Source organism: Rattus norvegicus, chromosome 1 (genome assembly GCF_036323735.1).
Source record: "Rattus norvegicus strain BN/NHsdMcwi chromosome 1, GRCr8, whole genome shotgun sequence".
NCBI classification, from domain to species: domain Eukaryota; kingdom Metazoa; phylum Chordata; class Mammalia; order Rodentia; family Muridae; genus Rattus; species Rattus norvegicus.
The window spans coordinates 116,782,038-116,794,422 of NC_086019.1; the positions used below are offsets into that span (position 1 = coordinate 116,782,038).

Below are 12,385 nucleotides of genomic sequence, written 5' to 3' on the forward strand. Positions count from 1 at the left end.
ATCACGACTATATTCTGGATTAAAATAGTATTGGAAATATATTTATAATTTAATTTTCAAACTCAATGACGAGTAAAAACAACAGGTATAACATCTTCAACTGGAAGAATCACCAAATGCTGCTGCTGAACTGTATCACGCCTGAGGTCAAACTAAAGCATGCTAATGAGTAAGAGCGTCAGACATCACATCACTCAATGGAAGGGAATTTGATAAGGAATTTTTGCCAGAGACCATCTGTATGTTGCATAAGTTATATCAAGATTCACAAAGTTTAGCTTTGAAATAGATCTAGGGAGATTCTAAAGCTTTTTTCTTCAATAACGGCAGAAATTACACTTTTTCTTTTCATTTTCAATAATTCTATTATTCTTATACAGTGGTATGTGGTATTGCTGGTTCTGCACCAGTGTGTCACTGCAAGTAGGTAGATGTAGATCTCTGTAAAGTGTCCATTCCCATCCATGTCTTCAATATCCTCTTTTATTTTTATATAACTTAAGTTCTTTATTTACTTTATATCCAGCTTCCATTCCCTCCTCTCTTCCCAATTCTTCCCTCTCCCCTCCTCTTCCCCCTTCTTCCCCTTCTCCTTAGTGAAGGGGAGGTATCCCATGGATATCAACCAGCCTCAGCATATTGTGTCGCAGTAAGCCTAGGTACATCTACTTCTGTTGAGTCAAGGTGAGGCAGCCCGGTAAGGGGATAGGGATCCAAAGGCAGGTTATGTAGTCAGAGACAGCCCCTGCTCCCCTTTTAGGAGTCCACTGAAGACCAAGCTGCACAACTGTTACATGTATACAGAGGGCTTAGGTCTATCCCATGCTCTCTGGTTCAGTCTCTATGAGCCTTAATGGGCCCAGGTTAGTCTGTAGCTTTTCTTGTTGCATCCTTGACTCCTCTGGTTCTTTCTATTATTTCCCTTTTATTATTTCACTTTTACAGGATACCTTGAGCTTAACTTAATGTTTGGCTGTGGGTCTCTGTGTTAGTGTCCATCGGTTGTTAAAAGAAGCCTCTCTAATGATAGTTACACTAGGCTCCTGTTTGCAAATATTACAGAATATCACTAATAGTGTCATTAGACACTAATAGTGTCTCTACTGACACTATGTCAGTAGAGAAGTGTGGCCTTCTTATGGCATGGTTCTCAAGAAGGGCTAGTCATTGGTTGGTTAATTCCTCAAACCCTGCTCTTTTACCCCAGCACATTTTGTAGGCAGGAAAAATTGTGGGTCTAAGGTTTTATGACTGGGTTGGTATCCCAAAAACCTCCACTGGAAGTCTTGCCTGTTTACAGAAAACTTCCAGTTCAGTCTCTATATCACATATTGCTTGGAATCTTAGCTATGGTTATCCTCATAGATTCCTGGGAGTTTCTAAATTCCTAGGTGTCTAGTTCATTGTAGATATCCCTTCTCCAATTCCAGTTGTCTCTCCCAGTATTCTCTCCCATCTTTTCCCCATCTCATCTCTCTTGTTCCCTTCCCTGTGCTCTAGTGGTCCACCTCCATTTACCCCCAATGTCTAGTCTATTTCCCTTTCTCAGTGAGATCTAAGAGTCCCCTTTAGACCATTCTTGTTACTTAGCTTCTTTGGGTCTGTGCTTTATAGTATGGTTATCTTGTATGTTATGACTAACGTCCACTTATGAGTATTCCATGTTTATCTTTCTAGGTCCGGGTTACCCTGCTCAGGAGGATCTTTTCTAGTTCCATTCATTTGCCTGAAAATTTCATGATGTCATTTTTTTAATATCTTAGTAATACTCCATTGTGTAAATTTAGCACATTTTCTTTTATCATTCTTCAGTTGAAGAACATCTGTGTCAATTGCAGTTTCTGACTATTATGAATAAAGTTGCTATGAGCATAGTTGATCAAGTGTCCTTGTGGTAGGATGGGGCATCCTATATATGCAGAAGTGGTATAGTTGAATCTTAAATAGATTTTTTCCAATTTTCTGAGAAACCACCAAATTGATTTCCAAAGTGACTATACAAGTTCGTACTCCCACCAGCAATGGAGAAGTGTTCCTCTTGCTCCACATCCTCACCAGCAAAAGCTGTAACTTGAGTTCTTTGTTTTATCCATCCATTATGAGGGATATAAGATTGAACCTCAGGGTTACTTTGATTTGTGTTTCCTTGGTGATTAAGGGTGTTGAACATTTCAAATACTTCTTGGCCATTGGGGATTCTTCTGTTGAGAATTCTCTGTTTAGGTCTATAATCTATTTTTGATATCTATACAGTTGAAATTATATAATCAACAAATGTTGCTGGTCTAACTGGGTGTCTGTATTTAGAAGAATTCAAGTAGATCCATATCTATTACCTTGCACAAAACTCAAGTCCAAGTGTATCAAAGACCTCAACATAAAACTAGATCACTAAAGCTGATAGAAGAGAAAGTGGGAAATATCCTTGAACACATTGGGACAAGAGACAACTTCCTCAATAGAACACCAATGGCATAGGCACTAAAATCAACAATTAAAAAATGTGATCTTGTGAAAATGAAAATGAAAGCTTTTTTTTTAAAGGCAAAAGACCCTGTCAAAAGCACAAAATGACAGTCTACAAAGTGGAAAATGATTTTCACCAACTCCACATCTGACAGAGGGTTATTATCCAAAATATATAAAGGACTCAAGAAGTTAGACATCAACAAATCAAATAACTCAGCATCCTTTCTTTATGGCCACCTAAAAAAAACATAAAAGCACGACATGTCTTAAACAAAAGAATGCAATAAATTCACTAAAATCTGTCTTTCTTTAGGCTCAGAGCCATGTTTATCCTTAAAGTAATAGTTATTAGAATAAGTAAGATATAGGAAAATGTAAGTTTACAAAATTATATAAAAAAGTTAATCAACTAATGTGACTATATTCAGATTAATCTCTAGAAAAAGTTCGGAATAATGACTTGTATTTCTAAGTAGTTATTACTGAATCATCTTTTAAAATAAATTTTGACGTTTAAATATTAGATTTTTCCCCTCTAGACACAACCATTTACTTGCATGTTTAATTGCAGGCATTTATGTTTAGAACTGTGTTTCTATGAGACACAATAGCCCTGTGTTGATTCCTAACTGGGAGAAGGGTTAAGATCAAAAACTCAGGTGACAGCAAATGCTGACGAGGATGCGGAGAAAGAGGAACACTCCTCCATTGTTGGTGGGATTGCAGACTGGTACAACCATTCTGGAATTCAGTCTGGAGGTTCCTCAGAAAATTGGACATTGAACTGCCTGAGGATCCAGCTATACCTCTCTGGGGCATATACCCAAAAGATGCCCCAACATATAAAAAAGACACGTGCTCCACTATGTTCATTGCAGCCTTATTTATAATAGCCAGAAGCTGGAAAGAACCCAGATGCCCTTCAACAGAGGAATGGATACAGAAAATGTGGTACATCTACACAATGGAATATTACTCAGCTATCAAAAACAATGACTATGAAATTTGTAGGCAAACGGTTGGAACTGGAAAATATCATCCTGAGTGAGGTAACCCAATCACAGAAAAACACACATGGTATGCACTCATTGATAAGTGGCTATTAGCCCAAGTGCTTGAATTACCCTAGATGCCTAGAACAAATGAAACTCAAGATGGATGATCAAAATGTGAATGCTTCACTCCTTCTTTAAAAGGGGAACCCTTGGCAGGGAATAGAGAGGCAAAGATTAAAACAGACACAGAAGGAACACCCATTCAGAGCCTGCCCCACATGTGGCCCATACATATACAGCCATCCAATTAGACAAGATGGATGAAGCAAAGAAGGGCAGGCCGACAGGAGCAGGATGTAGATCGCTCCTGAGAGACACAGCCAGAATACAGCAAATACAGAGGCGAATGCCAGCAGCAAACCACTGAACTGAGAATAGGACCCCCGTTGAAGGAATCAGAGAAAGAACTGGAAGAGCTCGAAGGGGCTCGAGACCCCTTATGAACAACAATGCCAAACAACCAGAGCTTCCAGGGACTAAGCCACTACCTAAAGACTATACATGGACTGACCCTGGACTCTGACCTCATAGGTAGCAATGAATATCCTAGTAAGATCACCAGTGTAAGGGGAAGCCCTTGGTCCTGCTAAGACTGAACCCCCAGTGAACTAGATTGTTGGGGGGAGGGTGGCAATGGGGGGAGGATGGGGAGGGGAACACCCGTAAAGAAGGGGAGGGGGAGGGGGAGTAGGGGGGTGTTTGCCTGGAAACCGGGAAAGGGAATAACACTCGAAATGTAAATAAGAAATACTCAAGTTAATAAAAAAAAGAGCATGAAATGATTTTATATAAAAATAGAATCGAATTCTGGTTTCCACTCTAAAGTCTAAAGGACCAGGGACTTGTACACTTGTTTTAAAACTAAGAAATAGGTATGAGATACACACATTGAACATCATCAGATTGGCGGTTTCAAAAGAGAAATGAATTACAGGGGAGGTCACCATCCCAGAATCCAAATGATTGAGAGCATCCAGAAAGATGCAGAAGATGAGAGGCTGCTCACAGGAACAGAAGGTATTGGAGGCTGGAGATCAGCAGAGACACTCATATCAGGGGCAATTTTGTGGTGGCTTAATGAAAAATAGCAGGAGTGAGTAGCTCCCAAGGTTTTCAGAGAAAGGATATGAGGAAGCCCCCAGCATGCTCCAGTTTGTCAGAAGTGTAACCATCATAATGCTTCTAGGTACTTTTTTAAACTATCAAGTTTACTAAAACCAGAGAAACCCAGACAAACATTTTTAGCTATTAAAGCCTAGGAAGATTTGATGACTGAATGGAGTATGATATCTGCCATTGGTAAAAAGGAGACTGTGGGAAGAAGTGAGGGGAACCTGGTCCTTATGGTGTTTACGTAATAATGCTGAATCAGTGTTCACTCATTTAGTTTTCAGATGTCCTACAGTAACTTAGGGAAGTGGGGAAACTGGGTCTGAGGTGCTGCTGACAGATTCTGTGCTATCTGCACAATTGTTCTGTAAAGCTGAAAGGCGTTCTACACTAAAATACTTATTTACTTTTGAAAAACATAGCCAGGACTTGCAATCTCTTTATTATTAAAGGTTTTTCAACACTCCAAGATTTTACAAAAATTTTCAATGTGGCTGAGGCCAATCCTTTCATGACCACTCTGTATGAATACAGTAGCCACTGGAATAATGATGGTGAAGTGGATCAGTAGATGTAATCTATTCTTGACCAATTGGAGCAACCCATTCACTTTTTATAGTGATTGTGTGTTAACAAATTTTATTGAGCCCATCAGAGATAAGTTTTCAGTACAAACAACTAATGTAAATTATAAAGACAAAAATGATATAAAAAGCAGCCTCTAAGCACAGCTTATCTGGGACAATATAACCCCACATGATATTATCCATTAAGTATATGCAGTATAAATTTACATCTAACTCACCAAAAGTTAGTTGTGAAGTGTCATGAAACTTTGAAGTTCCTTTGTGACCAAAGTTACCTTTTACCTTCCTTCTGTTGTTTTTCTTCTCAAGAGAATGACCAGGTTGTCCAAAAAAGACTGTGCAAATTCTGAAAAGATCCACCCCCATTAGGTTCTGTATGAGAGCATATATATATATGCATATGCCATCCAAAGAGTACACATGGACAGACCCATGGCTCCAGCTGCATATGTAGCAGGGGATGACTTTGTTGGGCACCAAAGGGAGGAAAAACCCTTGGTCCTGCCAAGGCTGGACCCCCCAATGTAGGGGAATGTGAGGACAAGGAGGCAGGAAGGGGTGGGGATTTGATAGGGGAAAGGGGATAACATTTGAAATGTAAATCAAAAATAACACCCCCCCAAAAAACAAAACAGAAACATTTTGAAAGATCAGTAGTGTGCTCAAGGTAGAGATAATGTAAACAAGGGTGTTGAAGGACAGAAAGGATGATCCAAAGTCAAGTGGGTAGAAGGACACAAAGCTAGCCTGCCTTTTAAAAGAAGTTTTTATTTTATTGATGCATATGTGTATATAGGTAACGGCAGGTGTAAGCTATGTGACTGGAAACTGAACTCAGATCCCCTGTAAAGGCAACATGAAGTCTTAACTGCTGAGCCAGCTATTCAGCCTCTGGTCCAACTTTTGACTGAATGTCCTAAAGCTCTTACAATGAATGCTGTCAAAGGAAAGCCACAATTATTTCCAAGCATATAATATGCTTTTCCTCAGTCTCTGTTTTGGTATAAGGCATACCTATTTTACAAATGAAATTATAGGACATATAACAAACCAAGAATAGCAATTTGAAGAATCGAATCAATCAACTTAAACAGAACCAGGTATGTATGGAAAAATGTAATTAAACTAATAACTTCACATATTAAACATTCCAATGGAGAAGGTAGATGACATGAGAGGTAAAAGCAGGTCAGCAAAAATTTTAAGAAGGAATGGAAAAGCAATGATAATACAATAGTATGAGAGATGAAGCAATTCATTGGTTCATAAAAATCATAATAAAAAGGCAGGTAAATGCAAATTATATAATATGAATCTTATATGAAACACAAAATGCAATTTGAGTTTACAAGTCTGAACAGAGTGAAAAAGCACCATGAGGAAAGAACAAAGAGCTCAATATACTTAGAATTTCATAAGACATAGTAAGAGAGAATGAGATCATTTGACTAATCCAAAAATCTTCAATACTAAGATAAATTCAATAAATACAAAGCAACAATAACAATGAAACACACAGACAGATTAGGACTTGTGGAATTCATATAACAGGGCAATGCTGTGAATGTGTCTGTAGAAAGAGAAACATATTTCCTGCAAAGAACAAGACTTGTAGTAGACCTGGCTTCTGAAATTGTGCAAGTTTATTGGTTATGTTTCTATTACTGTGATAAAACACCATAACCAAGGTGCCTTATAGAAGAAAGAGTTTATTTGGCTGATGTTTCCAGACACATAGAGCTCAGGACAATAGATTAAGGGCATAGAAGTAGGAGGGAAACCTTCGATCTTAAATCACAACCTTAAAGCAGAGAGAATAAATAAGCTATGACTTTGAGAGTCTTTAAACTCTCAAAGTCTTCCCTTGACGCCAACCACTCTCTGAAAAGGGCCATACCTCCAAAACCTTCCCAAACAACATCATCATCTGGGGGCAAAGTAATCAAATGCCCAAGACTCTGAAGGTCATGTAAACTTAAAGCCACCAAGATAGTGAAAGGAACTCTTTGGCATTTTCAAAGCAAACGAAACTAGAATAAAGAGTCCAAACATGAACTTCAGCAGGAATACCATTTTAAAGGTGAAAATAATGATAAAGAAACCTTTCTCAGATGCATAGAACCTAAAGAAATTCTTCAACATTTGACTTGTAAATGAAAAATTGGCAAAAAGAGCAATTCAACGATAAAGGATCAGATTTATCCAGACACTTATATCCATGGAGGAAAAGTGGTAGAAACCCAATAAATAGCATTATCCTTTTAATTTACTGATTTAAAAGATAACTACTTCGAGGTAAAATTATGGTTCTATATTTTAGCTGACAACACAAGAAAGAGTAAAAGAGACACTAGTAACTGTCTAAGAGCTTCAGGGAAGATGTTGAGGGTATGCTGTTTAGAAGCCTTTATAGAAGTTCCACATTAGCAAAATGCAAGCTGGAAACAAACTCAGAAGGTCAATATGTAGCATATATCCTAGAAAAATTGCTAAGCTATTTTAGAATCATTATAAAGAGCTAGTCAATGGAAAAGATACAAATGGAAGCACAAAGATGCTTCATTGAATTTTAAAGCAGCCAAACATAGAAAGAAACAAGAGCTAATGGAGTAAATAAAAACTAGGACAGCACACTTTATTCCAATCCATCAATATTCAGATTATATACAAATGGTATAAGTACAGAGAATAGCAATTCAAGACTGAGCTCTATGTGAAAGCCACATCAGATAAAAAACACAATACAATTAAAAGTTTAGAAAATAGGGAACAGATACAATGCCAATTAAGAGCAAGTGTCACTCTTCTGAAGACATCAGGCTTCAGAACATGCACTATGATAGGAATAAACAAAAGTGCTACTTGATAATAAAGGCAAAGATTTCTTCCCCCAGGAAAACACATACTCCACAATTCTGATCCATGCAGATCTAAAACATATGAGTAAAAGTAATATAGAAATATGTAAGTTTATTTCTCTCTATATTTATATAATACATAATGTTGGTGGGATTGCAAACTAGTACAACTACTCTGGAAATCAGTTTGGAGGTTCCTCAGAAAATTGGACATTCCACTATCTGAGGAACCAGCTATACCTCTCCTGGGCATATACCCAAAAGATGCTCCAACATACATCAAAGAACATGCTCCACTATGTTCATATCAACCTTATTTATAATAACCAGAAGCTGGAAAGAACCCAGATGCCCTTCAACAGAGGAATGGATTCAAAAAATGTGGTACATCTACACAATGGAGTACTACTCAGCTATCAAAAACAATGACTTCACGAAATTCATAGGCAAATGGAATGAACTAGAAAATATTATTCTGAGTGAAGTAACTCAATCACAGAAAAACACACTTGGTATGCACTCATTGATTAGTGGATATTAGCCAAAAAGCTTGAATTACCCAAGATGCAATCCACAGACCACAGGAAGCTCAAGAAGAAGGATGACCAAAATGTGGATGCTCCCACTCCTTCTTAAAAGGTGGTAAAATATCCATAGGAGGGGATATGGAAGCAAAATTTAGACCAGCGACTCAAGGAAAGGCCATTCAGAGCCTGTCCCACATGTGGCCCATATATATACAGCCACCAAAACTAGATACGATTGATGAAGCTAAAAAATGCATGCTGAAAGGGACTGGATATAGATCTCTCCTGAGAGACACATCCAGAGCATGTCCAATTCAAAGGTCAATGCTAGCAGCAAACCACTGAACTGGGAACAAGACCCCCTTGGGGGAATTAGAGGAAGGATTGAAAGAGTTGAAGGAGCTTGCAATCCGATTAAAATAACAATGCCAACCATCCAGAGCTTCCAGGGACTAAACCACTACCCAAAGACTATACATGGACTGACCCAGGGCTCCAACTGCATATGTAGCAGAGAAAAGCCTTGTTGGGGCACCAGTGGAAGGGGAAGCCCTTGTCCTGCCAAGGTTGGATCCCCAGTGCAGGGGAATATGGAGGAGGGAGTAAGGGGGATATATGGGGGAAATACCCATATGAGGGAGGGGAGGGGAGAGGATGGGGGCTTATGGACAGGAAGCCGGGAAGCAGAATAACATTTGAAATGTAAGTAAAGAAATATATATATAATAAAATATTTTTAAAAATATCATATATTATATATTATATAGTATATATTTTGTTTTATATAATAAAATATTTTATTATATAATATACTGCATATAGTAAAATATATTATAGCCAATAAAAAATAAAAATATATTATACAAAATGTTTTATATATTTCTCTATATGTTTATATGATGAATAATAGAGATTATATATTATATATTTAATTTATATGATATACATTTATATAAGTGTATTTAAAGTTATATACATTTATATACATTTTATATGTATATAATTACTTTATAGATAATTATATTTTTATATATTATACATTGTAAATATATTAATATACATATATTTATATAATGCATAATATAAAATAAAAATATATATTTCTATAATATGTATTTAAAATATAAATGTAGTGAGAAAATTTAGTAAGTCTAAGTTGTTAGCAGAACAAATAATTGGAATATATGCCAATGTCTGGATGATACAAGAAACAGCACGTATGTTTATAAATGAGGAACTTCTAGGAAAATGACAGATTGTAATGGTGTTCTGTAAATGTGTTTCCAGTAAGGAAAAGAGTCAAAATTAAATGAGATAAAGAACTCTGGAAATTCACCAAAATAGTGACTGATAAGTTTGAAGTTTGGAGAGTGATCTGAGCAACTGAACTGAAAAGAAGTGAGTGAAGCTCATCACAAGTCCAGTGGTACAACTCACTGTCCGGAGAAGAAAGGAATGCCTCAGCCACAGGCCCCGGTGCAAGAAAAAATGGCAGAAAACATCAGCTCACAGCCCATGCAAGTGTCAGATCCAATTTCAAGTTTTGGTAAGACAGTCATTCTTCCAACAGCAGTACAAAACCCCAAGGAAAACAAGAACAATCTTGAACAAAATGGGAATTCACAAAGATAAGCTTCTCTACAGGAATGGAAACAATCAGTAAATCAAAATGGAAGCTTGCAGGGTAGAAGAAAACCCTTGCTAAAAATACATCTGACACAGGATTAATATTATCCAGGATTTAAGAAAATCTCTAAAAACAAAGAATAGAAAAGAAAGAAAAAAAAAACAAATGCCACACATGAACAAAAATAATGCTGTGAGAGTCATCATCATATCTGACTCCAAATTCTAGTACAGAGATGTAGTAATAGGATCGGCATGACACTGGTACCAAAACAAGTACATAATTGGTGGAAAAGAATTGAAGACCCAAACACTTGTCTACACAACTACATTTACAGGAGTTTTGACAAAGATGTCAAAAACACAACATAGTGGTTTGAAGATGCTTGGCCCAGGGAATTGCACTATGAGGTGTAGCTTTCATAGAGGAAGTGTGTCACTGTGGGCATACACTTTGAGGTCCTATGCTCAAGTTTGCCCAGTGATGAAGAGAGCCTCCTCCTGGCTGCCTGCAGAAGTCAGTCTCCTCCTGGCTGGCTGCCTTTGGACAAAGATGTAGAACTCTCTCCTCCTCCAGCATCATGTCAGCTTTCAAGCTCCCATGCTTCCTGCTATGATGATAATGGACTAAACCTCTGAAAATATAAAGCAGCCATCATTAAATGTTGCCCTTCATAAGAGTTGCCTTGGTATCTCTTCACAGCAATAAAACTCTAAGTCATACACGTTGGAGGAAAGACAAAAATCTTCAATAAATAGTGCCAGGAAACAAGGACTCATCATGCAGAAAAATGAAAGTGGACCTGTATCTGTCATTGTGCACATCACTCAACTTCAAATAGATCAACAACCTCAACTTAAGACCTTATACCCTTAAACTGGTAGAAGAAAAATAGAAAGTGAGCTTCAACTTATAGGCACAGGTAGACTTTCTGAATAGAACCCCAGTAGCGGAAGAAGTATGACTTGCAACTGATAAATGGGCTTTCAAGAAATCCAAAACCTATATAGAAATGGAAAAGTTCAAGCCCGAAGAATTGGAGAAAGTCTTCACAAGCTACACATTTGACAGATGATTTATGTCTAATATAGGCAAAGAGGTCAAGAAAACAAACCATCTACTTAAACCATCACTACATCTTTAGTTCTATCTATCTTTAATTCTCCCCTTTCCTCTTATGTTATCTTACCTCCCATCTGTTAAAATACTCCCCAATTTCCCCCTCCATCCCCTTTACAGCTGATATTTTCTATGTTGTATCTACCTGGAACTCCTATTCTCTCCTTATCAATATGACCCTTTTCTACTTTCCCAGCTTCCTTAGCTACTTCAGGTCCTATGCTCAGATCTAAAGATTCTGAGTAAGGGTCCACAAATGAGTAAGAACACATAGTGTTTGTCTTGGTGTGAGCTACCTCTGTATATTTTCCAGTTCTATTCATGTACCCAAACATTCTATGGTTTGATTTTTATTTACAGATGAGTAGAATTCCATGCACATGTGTGTGTGTGTGTGTGTGTGTGTGTGTGTGTGTGTGTTTGTGTATGTTGCTTACATTTTTCATTCATTAGCTATAGAAAAGTTAGGTTGTTTCCACTCCCTAACTGCTGTATACAGAGCGGCAGTGGATATGTCTGTTCAAGTAACTGTAGTGGGCTATCAAATCCTTTGGGAATATGCCAATGGGTGGTAGAGCTGGATCAATTGGTTTCTTGAGAGTTTTCCATTCTGCTTTCCACAGTGCTGCATCTGTTAGCAATCCCATCAAGAGTGAAAGAGGGTTCCCTTTTCTCCACATCCTCACCAGTATTTGTTGTCAGTTGTTTTCTTGATCGTAACCATTCTAAATGGAGCCAGACTTGTTTTCGTTTGCATTTCTTGGACTGCTAAGGTTTTCCAACATTTTAAAAGATATTTCTTATCTGTGTGTATTTCTTCCTTTGAGAACTTTCTATTTAGATGCATAGCCAATTTTTTTCATGTGTGATATTTGTTTTTTTCTTTCTGATTCTTTGTTTTTGGAGATTTTCTTAAATCCTGGATAATACTAATCCTGTGTCAGATGTATTTTTAGCAAGGATTCTCTTTCACCCTGCAAGCTTCCCTTCTGATTTACTGATTGTTCCTATTCTTGTAGAGAAGCTTAGCTTT

At 37.4% G+C, this 12,385-nt stretch overlaps 1 protein-coding gene across 2 annotated transcripts in view; it reads right to left on the minus strand.

Annotated features, from left to right (window-relative positions):
* Nucleotides 1-12,385, minus strand: part of Gabrg3 (gamma-aminobutyric acid type A receptor subunit gamma 3) — a 623,439-nt gene that overhangs the window by 18,706 nt on the left and 592,348 nt on the right. The gene's annotated exons all lie outside the window — the stretch shown is intronic.